We start from the raw sequence: 12,834 nt of genomic DNA, 5'->3' as shown, positions 1-12,834 counted from the left end.
TCATAAAACTGAACCCATGGTAGAAGCATGCACTGGTAAAGTTTAGGTTGTATTGTCTTCAGAATTGTTCAATGTTATTTAGTGGGCCAGTAACATTTATCACAAATTTCACTCTAATTTGGGTACATTTAGGCTTTTCATATGACTGGATTTCTTGCCTCCCAGTAAATTGCAAAAGACTTGGGAATTTTTAACATATAACCACTAAACAGAAGCAGCGTGAGATCTGCTTTTCTTTCAGGTGTGTTGAAGAGACATGAAATTGTTACATCTGTATGGTTCCAGTTATTCTGATGAAGTATCCCACATATTCTGATCATGTATTTTAAAAAAAACCTGACACACAAAGTAGTTCAGAGGAGAATTTTGCTATGAATTTAAGTAGTTTGGAAAATTAAGGGAAATGCTGTAACAAGCAAGAACGCCAACTGGACTATTAGCTAATGCTCAGCATGGCTGATGGGTCACAGAGTGCTATTTCTTTCTGCATTTCATACTTCCTAATTGTGTTGAAGAACTGCTGAAAAATGTTAATACTCTTCTGATACTGTTTTCCCTACTGTAAGTAATTTCTGAGCTTCAGGAGAAGTATAGGTTGAAAAAATAACCCTTAGCAATGAAAATGTCAGCGCACATGGTCCGTGGTGGGAGTTTTCTGTTAAAATTGGTTCTGCCTGTGCCAATGGTGTAATACTCGGATATTTTACACTGAGGTCTTATCTACATTAGAACAGTGGTTGCAGAAATGTGGTCTGTTGGCCATGGTTAGCTAGTCTCAGGTGTCCTACAGAACAATGTTATACCATAAAATGTTGACATTTGTCACTTCCTAATTATTTACAGCATCTTTAGAGCATTTTGCTGTTTAAATCTGATGTTAAGATGTATGGTGGCTCACAAAAAATATTGAGTGTTGAGAACAGTCTTGGAAGGCAGACGCAGGGACTGTGAGAATGAAGACCTTGGGCCCACTGTAGGAGAGGATCTGGTTCGAGACCATCTTGAAAATCTGAATGCACACAAGTCCGTGGGACCTGATGGAATCCATCCGCGGGTCCTGAAGGAGCTGGCGAATGAAGTTGCTAAGCCACTGGCCATCATATTTGAAAAATCATGGCAGTCAGGTGAAGTTCCCGATGACTGGAAAAAGAGAAATATAACCCCCATTTTGAAGAAGGGGAAAATGGAAGACCTGGGGAATTACAGACCAGTCAGTCTCACCTCTGTGCCTGGCAAAGTCTTGGAGCACATTCTCCTGGAAGGCATGCTAAGGCACATGAAAAACAACAAGGTGCTTGGTGACAGCCAGCATGGCTTCACTAAGGGGAAATCCTGCCTGACCAATTTGGTGGCCTTCTATGATGGGGCTACAGAACTGATGGACAGGGGTAGAGCAGTTGATGTCATCTACCTGGACTTGTGCAAAGCGTTTGACACTGTCCCACACAACATCCTTCTCTCTAAATTGGAGAGATATCAATTTGATGGGTGGACCACTTGGTGGATAAAGAACTGGCTGGATGGCCGCACACAAAGAGTTGTGGTCAATGGCTCGATGTCCGGCTGGAGACCAGTAACGAGTGGTGTCCCTCAGGGATCGGTGTTGGGACCGGTCTTGTTTAACATCTTCATCGCTGACATGGACAGTGGGATTGAGTGCGCCCTCAGCAAGTTTGCCTATGACACTAAGCTGTGTGGTCCGGTTGATATGCTGGAGGGAAGGGATGCCATCCAGAGGGACCTTGACACGCTTGTGAGGTGGGCTGGTGCCAACCTCATGAAGTTCAACCATGACAAGTGCAAGGTCCTAAACCTGGGTCGGAGCAATCCCACCTGCAGGTGGGGCAAAGAAGAGATTCAGAGCAGCCCTGCGGAGGACTTGGGGGTGCTGGTCAATGAGAAAATGAACATGAGCCGGCTTTGGTGTGCGCTTGCGTCCCAGAAAGCCAACCGTATCCTGGGCTGCGTCAAAAGGAGCGTGACCAGCAGGTCGAAGGAGGTGATCCTGCCCCTCTACTCTGCTCTTGTGAGACCTCACCTGGAGTATTGTGTGCAGTTCTGGTGTCCTCAACATAAAAAGGACATGGAACTGCTGGAACAAGTCCAGAGGAGGGCCACGAGGATGATCAGGGGACTGGAGCACCTCCCGTATGAAGATAGGCTGAGGAAGTTGGGGCTGTTCAGCCTGGAGAAGAGCAGGCTGCATGGAGACCTCATAGCAGCCTTCCAGTACCTGAAGGGGGCCTATAGGGATGCTGGGGAGGGACTCTTCGTCAGGGACTGTAGTGACAGGACAAGGGGTAACGGGTTCAGACTTAAACAGGGGAAGTTTAGATTGGATATATGGAGGAAATTCTTTACTGTGAGGGTGGTGAGACACTGGAATGGGTTGCCCTGGGAAGTTGTGAATGCTCCATCCCTGGCAGTGTTCAAGGCCCAGTTGGATGAAGCCTTGAGTGAGATGGTTTAGTGTGAGGTGTCCCTGCCCATGGCAGGGGGGTTGGATCTAGATGATCTTAAGGTCTTTTCCAACCCTAACTATTCTATGATTCTATGATTCTACAATAATGCTATAGTACAAAAGAAAAGTCTCAGAATCACTGTGCCAGACACAGTTGGCATCTGTAGCGCTTCAGACTGTCCAGAATACTGTCAGCTTAGCTTAGGAGGAAGAGAAATCATTATACAGTTAGGACATACATAATTTTATTTGAAGAGTGTGCTAATGTAATTGATCCTTGCTTGCTGCTTGTTATTACTGTTTTTAAATTAGGTTTTCCAGTTAGAATTTCCCTTAATTATTTTTGTTACATTCATTTGTCTTTTTAGCATGATAACAATTAGTTTAAGAATATCATAATATTTGTTTATGTTGTCACGATTGTTATATTTGCACACACAAGCAAGAGTTTTCACTCTTTGGTTTGGTACATCTAGAATATGAAGGAACTTCATTTATGCAGTGAGAATTTCCTGATGTATGTACTGCAGAAGATGAAAGGTAAGAACTTTCAAATCATAAAAATCACCACAATAGCAAGATTTTGTATTCAGTGGGAGAATACTTCAGAAAATGCAGGATACTTGTGAAATTTCATTGGCAGTTTACAGAAGTGCATTTTTTACATGCAAGTGTAATTGAGGTCACAGCTGACAAGACTGGAGATATACAGGAAAATAAAATGATGTCTTAAAAAAGTTGTAAAGCTAAATCATAGAATCACAGAATGGTTTGGGTTGGAACGGACCTTAAAGATCATCCAGTTCCAAACCCCCTGGCCATGGGCAGGGACACCTTCCACTAGACCAGGTTGCTCAAAGCCCTGTCCAGCCTGGCCTTGAACACTGCCAGGGATGGGGCAGCCACAGCTTCTCTGGGGAGCCTGTGCCAGTGTCTCACCACCCTCATAGTGAAGAAATCCTTTGCTTGGAATTCCAATCTGTAAATTATGACTTTCAAATACAAGTATTTTATATAATCAAACAAATGAATAAAAAAAGGCAAACGAATAAAAAAATGCGAGTTCTTCAGATCTGCATATTCCGTTCTCTAAAAGAACAGCTAATTGCTGCCTTCACAGAGCAGAAATGAACGCTTTCTTTATGTATGATATTGTAAATTAAATACTTGCCTATGTGTTAAATATTAAAATGGATCTGTATGATACAAGTTAGCTTTTATTACAGCGTTCCCCCCAGCATTTCATTGCTTCCTGTGATCCAAGCAGCAGCTTACCCTCCAAGGCAGATGTAAGTAAGTTTCCTGTTCCTTAGTGTTCCAACATGTTAAGTGTGTACAAAGATACTGTGTTCAGTCTCTGTCTTGGCCTTTCATAGCATCAGCTATTAAAAGTTTAATAGAATGTACATGTGATAGATAGTGGGTGAATATTTTTTGCAGGACTTTATAGATCTATAAATTTCTCAGAATATGCCTCTGAGTCAGGGTGAATGAAGCACTATGTAAGAGAAACAAAAAAAAAATCCTAATAAATGTATGAATCCTTTTTGTTGTTTTCATTCATGAAAAGGGGATGTCAAATACCTCACAATATTTGAATAAGAAAGATCTTGAATTTGCTGAAAGTTTTTCCTTTTTCCTAGGTCTGGCTTTTGTTTAAAATTGTTCCCTTATCATTGCGAAAGTGTCAGCTCAAAGGAGGGGAGCACAGTAGCCCCAGTTTACATCAGCTTTATCTGCTTGAAAACAGCACCCTGAGTTCACCATCTCTTAAAAGTGCCACAGAGGCTGGGGTGAGAGTTTCTGCATCAACCAGAATTATATCTGGTTGATAAACATAGGTTAGAATAAGGATTTTTATCTGTAACCCATAATATACAAGTCCTGATAAATCATAGAATCACAGAATAGTTTGGTTGGGGAGGGACCTTCAAAAGTCATCTGGTCCAACCCACTTGCAATGAGCAGGGACATCCTCAAGTAAATCAGGTTGCCCAGAACCACATCCTTCCTGGTCTTGAATGTCCCCAGGGATGGCAGATCCCCCACCTCTCTGGGCAACCTGTGCCAGTGTTTTACCACCCTCAGTGTAAAAAATTTCTTCCTCACATCCAGCCTGAATCTCCCCTCTTTTACTTTAAAACCATCACCCCTTGTCCTACTGTAACAGGCCCTGCTAAAAATTCTTTCCCCATGTTTCTTTTAGGCCCCTTCTTTTGCTACTAAGCCTATCTGATGTTTTGGGACAAGATAGAATGAGACTAAACTGGTGAATGGATGAAGTGTGACCTTACAGGCAGGTAATCAGGATGTGCAGGCTTCTGGAATGACCCATACCACATTCTTAGAGAGCTCAGGGGTAGGAAAACATCCCCTGCCAGTTGTTCATCTTTAAGGGGCTTGTTTATGTAGCTGTTGGAAGACAGAAGTGTCACTGATACTGCACAGTAGCTGTTGTTGCATGTACATGTAAGAAAAACTTGAGCCCAAAGCTTGATAAATATTTTACATGCTTTTAGGCACATGTTTCTCTCACATTGTCTCGCCTCGCCTCTCTCCTTTTCTTTTTCTTTTCTTAAATTTGGTCCAGTGCTCTTATAAATAAACTGTAATCATTCAGTCTTAGAGATGTACATTATCTATTGCTGAACTGCTAGCTTGTATTCTCTGTTTAATAGAAATGTGGGGGTTTTCTCTTGCACAAACTTACAAAAAAGGACCCTGAAATCCAAATTTTTGAGGATTTAAGCTAAACAGATTCTCAGATGCAGATATCCCATGTTACCAAGTGTTAAACATTTGCGTTATGTGTAGTGAGTTTTTTTAATAATTCTAGTTCACCAAAAACATCACCAACTTGTCTATTTGCTGGGTCTTGCACAGTAAAACTGGAAGTAAGGACTGAGGTAAGCTGTGAAAATAAATTGTGAAAAAAGTAGCTGTGGTCCAACCATTGTAATACTTGGTGATGGTTTGGATGCAGATGTCTCTCACAGCATCCATAGTCTGTAGTGAGTTCACATCCTCTGTGTGTCGTTCTGGAGCTCCAGAACTACATATGAACTGAATGTTCTGTTTACAAAATAACCCATCTTTATCTCTAGAGTGCATGAAGGAAAACTTCCAAGCAAGAGCAGAGTTTAACTAGGGTAGAGATAGTTTGATGAATCAATGAATTCTGAGATATCTGATAGCCTCTTGCTCTACAGACCTATCTGCATCCCTTATCTTCTCTGGGGACAAAAGGCAGATGCTTATCATATATAGCTGTAAAAACCCCCAGCTTTCTAACAGTAGTTTTTATAATGACCATTGAGTGGTTTTCACTCAGTGTGAATTACCAAATTCTGTAGTGTGATCAAAGCTTTAAAAAAGTATGGGACAATGTGAACAGATTTTAATCTTATACTAAATGAGAGATAAGAAACCGTTGTGCAGACATTATTCATTTTCTTAAGTTCATTGGAACTCTTGGTTCTTAAATGGGTTTGTAATAATAGTGTTCCCTGCCTGTTACACTGGAACAGCACAGATTATGTGGATATTGTCACAGATTTCCACCATGTTTACCACAAAAAAACTTGGGATTTGAGTAATTAGGATTATTTTTTTATATATATTTTGTAAAGAATGTAACTAGGTTTTTGGCACCTTAATTTCATCTGAAGAAGCTCACACTGAGTCCTTATTGTGATGGCTAGCCAAAAAAACTATAGTATCTTCTAAAGGAATTAAGGAAGTTTGCAGTATCATGTTCATTAGACAAGACTGTTATAAAGAAGTGAATAGTATTGTGTCTGTCTTCCCATTTACACCTCCCTCAAAGCCATGCAACTGTTCTGTCTGTTTATTTGTATAGTAGGCTAGTAAGCTCCTTACTTGAATTTTTTTTCTGTCCACCCCAGGGTAACCTTTCTTGCACATTTTCTGTTTTGATTAGTGTTTGTACTGCCTGAGAACGTCTTCCTACATTTCACAGATATTACTGCAGAATGGAGCACTTAATTGCCTTTTTTGTTTTGTTTTGCTGGAAGGAATGCACTGAGTACAGCTATCAAACTTAAAACGTGATTGACAAGAAGCCAAAGACAGCCTTATTAGCAGCAATCTCTCCTCCTAGAACAACCATGTATCAGACCTTTTTCTTCTACTTCAGTTACGATAGTTAGAATTACTTACATCTTTGCTTGAAAATTGCACATCTAGTTTTGCAGTCATGTAGATATTTTTCAGCAAATTTGAAGAGAATGGGTAGATCTTTAATGTTTTACTTGAGTGGTGGTTAAAACATGCTTCTGTATTATAAAATCTGATCCTTGCTTACAGCTTTTTTATGCTTGAACTGATCGAGGCTTTCTTGACCTCTTCTGAAGGCAGCAGATGTTTTAGCATTGACTACATCAGAATTAACATTTCATCCAGGATGTTTAATGGTGCTTGGTTTCATGCAATTCTAATTATATTGTATTTTTGACATCCAAGATACAGCAATTCCCCTGCCTTGCCCTCATTTTTGGGACCCTGCACCCATTCCAACTGCAGCAAGGGTGCAGAAGACTCGAAGGCCCTAATTCTAACCCAAGCAGCACTTTGCCCTGTAATGTCATGTCATTACAGAGAGAGACATGTCTCTGTTATTAGAGAATCTTCTCCTCATATAGGGTCTCCATTCTACACTCTGATACAATGGACTTGCAAACTGATCTGTTTTAATCTGGTAACTTTAAATAAGATGAAATTTTCAGAAGACATGCTTTCTTTAAATAGTACATATTTTTGGTAAGAGAGATGCTAGGTTATAAAAAAGCCTATGAAGAATGCTTAGAGTATGTTTTTTAATGAGAAACATCAGCAAATATGGATCTCTTTTTAAATGTTAAAATATTTATGCAGTAGAACAAGCAAAAGCAGTATGTTAAAAACATTATTTTAGAGACTGTATAAATATCTCATGCAAGCAGATTGATTTAATTGTATAAAATAGTCTTACTCAATAGCAAGCTTTTCAGCAGCAATTTAAAATAATATGTAATTTGTTTTTGTAGAATAGATCCACTCTCCATAAGTGAAAGCCAGCTAAATTTAAGTTTGCATGTGTTCCTTTGCCTTATATCTTAATTTAGCTCTCCTCCAATTTTTTTTTCTCATTTTTATGGAAAACGATTTTAAACCAATTCAGGCTGATTAATGGCAGACTTTGGCAGACCAACCTATTACTCATTTATATGAATTTGTGTACTTGTTTCTGATTTTTAAAATGTGTGTGGCATACAATGAATCTGATTACACGTTCCATTGGTACAGTAAGCTGATAGAATCTTGTTTATAAAATCCCTTATTTCATAGCATCTGCCAGATTTAATATCAATTATTGCCTACCTCACCCCCTCTTTGACTGTGAAAGAGATTTTTATCATGTGGGGAAATATGAAAACTTTAAATAATAAAGAAAGTGTCCTTGCTAACAAACTGAATTTATAAGTAGTTTGCAGTCTGCTAAAAATGACTGAACTTCACAGCTGTGGAAGCAAGCCTGTATTCTCCCTGAGCAAGTTCTTCTACTCAGCCACCTCTGAGCAAGCAGCTGTATGATTACTCAGCTTGCCCTATTCTAAGGACAGAATGCAAGACTTGGCATTTTGATTTGAGTAGATGAATGGCAAACTGCAGGATGCAAACTGTAGGATGTAAACTTGCAGGAAGTCAGCTGTTTTATGGTAACTGCCTCCGTGCACATCTTTAACACCATTATACTTTGTGCTAATGGTGAGTCTGCCTCACTGAATGATTATTCTCTTTGCATGTACCTTGAGATGGAAATACCAGGTGTTTGCCTTCTCCTGACTGAAAAAGCAGTATGTCAGGCATGTGCCAGTCGTGGAGGCATACATGATGCACATTTAAATAACAGCCTTGTAACATTTCCTTGACAAGAAACAAGTTTTTGGTTTCAACAACTCCTCTTCCTTTGATGCAGCAGAACAGCTTATATATAGCTCCATAGCCCACAAGAATGGTGAGAGGCTGAAGAATTACGATGGCATCAGAGGACAAAAAGAATCTTCAGCATAATTTCTTACCCTTTTCCCCTTTATTTCTGTGAAAGGAGGTGCTGCTTCCCTCAGTTGTTGCCTGTTCTCATCAAAAAGAGAGTACAAGACTAGCTTGCAGCATATGTGTTGCCTAAGTTAATATTATTACATTATCTTATGTTTTGTCACAAGATAAAATGCTATCACAGTGATAGAATATTAGTGTTTGTTGAAAAGAATCATCAATTTGTGTCTCTTTTTTACTTGTTAGAAGTTAATTTTGTGATATATGATCCTGAAAGTGTGGATGCTTCCAAACTGAATCACACTGCAATTATTCTATCACAAGTATGTTGAAATGATGCCACTTAAGGAAAAAGTTAAAACAGATGTCTTCTGAAAATTTACCAGTTGAAAGTGGAAATATCTTATTGGAATATACTGCCTGCATACGTCTTTAATTATTTCCTTTTCCTGTCTTAGGAAAAATAAATTTGCAAGGTTTTCTCTCCTGTCAATACTGCAGCAGTAGCACAGGTATAATGAGCAAGGTGAAGCCTATTGTCTGTTTCATAGAGTAATTATTAAGCTTGAGTGATTCAGTCAAATTTTAGTCTTTGTGAAAATTATATTCAGAAATTGTAACTGGCAGTAATGTGACAGTTAAAACAGAAGTCTCTTTTCAGATTTCCTCGTGCACCTGCATAGAAAACTGTTGGGAAAAGGTTTAAGTGAACGCATTTAGAAGTCACGGTATGTGATAAACAGGGATGTCAATTTACTGGCTTAATTTAGAGCTAAAATGTGACAACATATTGTACAAGCTGATCTGTACAGGTATATCTCCAGACTGAATGAAGATTCGTTTAAGAGATTATTCCACTTGGATTAGCTGTAGGGATTAATATGTATAATAATTTTATTAGAAATGGGTTTGTGACCTAAGCAAATGGCAGAAAGTAATTAGTCTTTGGTACAGTATCTGACACGAGGTTTGCATGCATGCCACCACAATTTATTTCAATGTATTTTATTTTAATTTTTTATCAGTATTTTAAGTTGCCATCATTATATCTCTCTTTTTTGTTATTTAGATTTGTTACTATCTTCAAAATAAAATTAATCAGGAGAAAAAGGTACCAATATTCATTGTACTGTGAAGACATTTTTGTTGTTAGATAGATGCTATGAAAATTATGCATGCTATGGAAAGAATGCAGCGAAAACAAGACAGAACTTGGCTCTGAGTGTTGTATTCTGAAATGAATAGATTGATTTAATGCAATACCCTACACCTGGGTCAGAGCAATCCCAGGCACACCTGCAGGTGGGGCAGAGAAGAGATTCAGAGCAGCCCTGCAGGGAAGGACTTGGGGGTGCTGGTCGATGAGAAAATGAACATGAGCCGGCTTCAGTGTGTGCTCGCAGCCCAGAAAGCCAACCATATCCTGGGCTGCATCAAAAGGAGCGTGACCAGCAGGTCGAAGGAGGTGATCCTGCCCCTCTACTCTGCTCTTGTGAGACCTCACCTGGAGTATTGTGTGCAGTTCTGGTGTCCTCAACATAAAAAGGACATGGAACTGCTGGAACAAGTCCAGAGGAGGGCCACGAGGATGATCAGGGGACTGGAGCACCTCCTGTATGAAGACAGGCTGAGGAAGTTGGGGCTGTTCAGCCTGGAGAAGAGAAGGCTGCATGGAGACCTCATAGCAGCCTTCCAGTACCTGAAGGGGGCCTATAGGGATGCTGGGGAGGGACTCTTCGTCAGGGACTGTGGTGACAGGACAAGGGGTAACGGGTTCAGACTTAAACAGGGGAAGTTCAGATGTAAGGATGGATGTAACTTGGATGTAAGGAGGAAGTTCTTTCCTGTTAGGGTGGTGAGGCACTGGAATGGTTTGCCCAGGGAGGTTGTGAGTGCTCCATCCCTGGCAGTGTTAAAGGCCAGGTTGGACAGAGCCTTGGGTGGCATGGTTTAGTGTGAGGTGTCCCTGCCCATGGCAGGGGGGTTGGAACTAGATGATCTTGAGGTCCTTTCCAACCCTAACTATTCTATGATTCTATGAATATGACTGTATTGGTATGTCATTGAAAATTTGATAACACCAGTTTATTCCAACTTCAGAATTAGAAAAAAAAAAGTTGCAATAAACAGCCTTACATCAGCTGGACAAAATACGTTTAATAATGTTTATTTTACTTAAACAGAGTTCTCAGATACTTCACAGGCTGTTTTGGAGTTTGTGACAGGAACCTGTTGTTCAACCTACTTGAAAAAAGAAAAATACTATTCTCAGGAGCATCCAAATTTAGGACGTGGGATTTTAGGGCTTTTTTTTTTTGTTTGTTTCTTTATTTGTAGAATGCTATTTAAAATTGTTACACTTGCAACTCCATGAACAGCTGTTGATGAGCCTGGCCATGATGAGAGCTGTTGATGGGCTCATGTCTGGGCCTCTTTTTGAGATATTTCGTGCTTCAGTTTTCTTTAACGACAACTTGTCACCTGAATGTTTAGGTGCCCTTTTTTTCATTCACCATAGTACCTAAACTTATGTAGGCTTTTCTGTCAGTCCTACAAACTCACTGCATGCAGTTGTGCTACTTCATACGCATAGAAGTTCATAGAGTAGAAAGCAAGATCAAAAATCACCTAAAATTTTTACTTTAATGAACGGTCTTTGAGTATTAATTGTCAAGTTGTAGGTGTCAGATCAGAGCTGACAGTTACACATGCATCCCTAATGCAGATATTCTAAGCACCAAAAGCAGAAAACGTTAGTGTGCTCGGTAAGCAGCTTAGAGAATCCTATAAAAAATAACAAATCAGATTATGTAATTCTATATGCTTATATGCTTCACTTGCCCAAGCTCAGTGTATTCTGCAGAATTATTAATGGATTCCACTAATCCATTCATTGGTGGGTTCCTTACAGAGACCAACCCCTGGGGAGAAGGACTTGGGGGTGTTGGCTGACAAGAAACACAGCATGAGCTGGCAGTGTGCGTTTGCAACCCAGAAAGGCAAACCTATCCTGGGCCGCATCTAAAGGAGCGTGACCAGCAGGTCGGAGGAGGTCCTGCCCCTCTACTCTGCTCTGGTGAGACCCCCCCTGGAGCACTGTGTTCAGCTCTGGAGTCCCCAACACCAGAGGGATGTGGACCTGTTGGAGTGAGTCCAGAGGAGGGTCATGAAGATGCTCCGTGGGCTGGAGCACCTCTCCTATGCAGACAGGCTGAGAGTTGGGCTTGTTCAGCCTGGAGAAGAGAAGGCTCTGGGGAGACCTTAGAGCAGCTTCCAGTGCCTGAAGCAGGCCTACAAGAAATCTGGAGAGGGACTTTTTAGAAGGGCAGGTAGGGACAGGCAAGGGGGGAATGGCTTTGAGCTGAAAAAGGAAAAATTTAGATTAGACATTATGAAAAATTCTTTACTGTGAGGGTGGTGAGACACTGGCACAGGGTGCCCAGAGAAGCTGTGGTTGCCCCATCCCTGGCACTGTTTAAGGCCAGGTTGGACAGTGCTTGAGCAACCTCATGAGTGGAAGGTGTTCCTGCCCACAGCAGAGGAGTTGGAACTGGGTGATCGTTAAGGTCCTTTCCAATCCAAACCATTCTATGATTCCTAGTAGTTCAGGATCTGTGTGAGGTGTTGTGTTCAAACACCTCTTCCACATTTAAAAAAAACCAAAATCTTTAAGAGATACTCTTCTTCACCCTTCTCTAAACTTCTAAAGGAAGACTGCACGTTTTTATTTCATGCATGTGCTGATATTTCAGGCACAGTTTCAAAATAGAAGTAGGGTAGCTCAGGCAATTAAACCTCTTCCAGTGCTGACTGGTTTAGGGTAAAGTTCAGGTATCTGTGCAAAGTACCACATCACAGATATTTTCTTTCACCTGATGAAGAATTCTGCATTTTCTGTGAATTAACAGTTAACTGTACACTTGATAAGCAGTAGTAGGGCAATGGCAGTACTAATACGGTTCTAAACACGTGTGATAAAACAATGCCCAAAGTATTAATTCCTGTTTTAATGATTGCTTATATTAAAGTAATGCTTTGACTGGGAATTTGCATGTTCTGTATAGGAAATAGGATATAAACAAAGTGGTTGAAAAGTGAGGGAAAAGCGAAAGGGATTCAAGAGCCTCCTCATACTCCAGCATCTACTATCAGGTGACATCTGTAGGTCGTTTTTCTTGGGAATACTGTAGGGTTCCAAGGGATGACTTTCTTTTAACAAGCAACTATTTTCAATTTTTTTTTAATAAATAAAGGGATTGTGGTAAAATTTTGGTGAGTCTGGACAGTCACAAAAAGGCAATTAGTGTCTCCAAACA

The sequence above is a fragment of the Lathamus discolor genome, chromosome 5 (genome assembly GCF_037157495.1).
Source record: "Lathamus discolor isolate bLatDis1 chromosome 5, bLatDis1.hap1, whole genome shotgun sequence".
NCBI classification, from domain to species: domain Eukaryota; kingdom Metazoa; phylum Chordata; class Aves; order Psittaciformes; family Psittacidae; genus Lathamus; species Lathamus discolor.
Note: the sequence above shows the minus strand (reverse complement) of the source record.